A 1,000-nucleotide genomic window follows, 5' to 3' on the forward strand; every position below is an offset into this window, starting at 1 on the left:
ACTAAACTGGGAATTTTAACATCTGGAGACTGTTAAAAGTTGTGCACAGGGAAGCAACAGACTTAGAGTTGTAATTTAGAAAGCCCACACTGGCAGATGTGTGCAATGCACTACAGAGAACCGGTGAGCAAGCTGTTCACAGGAATACAGCTGTAGATATAGAATAGAGATGGAGATCATGATAGCAGGGAGAGCAGAGGATATGTGTAGCCACAGCTAAGGTTTAGAAGAATCTGGACAAATGACCTGAGAGACTCTATGGAGAGAACTCTATACTTCTACCTGGCTTGGCACATTCGGCTCCTTTTGTCTTGAATGCTCTTTCCCCACTTGCCATTTCAACATTGAGTTAAAGCCACCTCCATATCGAATCCCTTTACTGACTGGATTGGGGGCCCTGCTCTGTGTTCCTAGAGCCCCTTTGTGGGGTCCCTATCATAGCAGTCAGCATTCCTTTGTCATTGCTTCCTGGTTCCTACCACTGGTCTGTAAATTCTGTGATGTCAGAGCCCAGCCTTGATCACCTTTGCACCCACGTGGCAAATGTGGTGTCAACTGTTTGCTGAATGAATCAGTGCAAACAAAAAACTTTAGCCAGTCTATAGAGAAGCTGGAGGAACCACCAGAAAAAGACCGATGTCTCCAGAAGCCCAGGCCCTGGGGCCACATCCATCTTCTGTACTCGGAGTCGCTGCCTAGAAATCTTGGGCCTTCCGGGAACTTGAAGCCTGGTGCAGCGACGGGCCGCGTGGCTAAAAGCGCAAATACAAACCTCTGATCGACTGCTGGCTAAGCCCCTATCCCCTTGCCTCAGACTTCGCCTCTCCATCCGGTGCAGTTCCGATCCCTACCAGGTGGCGACGCACGTGAGAACGCGTGCGCAGTGAGCGCTTTGCCCTTCTCCCAATGGCGGGTTGCGGTCCCCTTCCCGGCATCCTCGCGGGGGCACGGTGAGCGTCATTTCCGGTGGGGAAGGCCCGCGGCCGCCGCCGCCATTTCG

This window comes from Enhydra lutris, unplaced genomic scaffold, assembly GCF_002288905.1.
Source record: "Enhydra lutris kenyoni isolate GAN:26980312 unplaced genomic scaffold, ASM228890v2 scaffoldscaffold26, whole genome shotgun sequence".
Classification (NCBI taxonomy): Eukaryota; Metazoa; Chordata; class Mammalia; order Carnivora; family Mustelidae; genus Enhydra; species Enhydra lutris.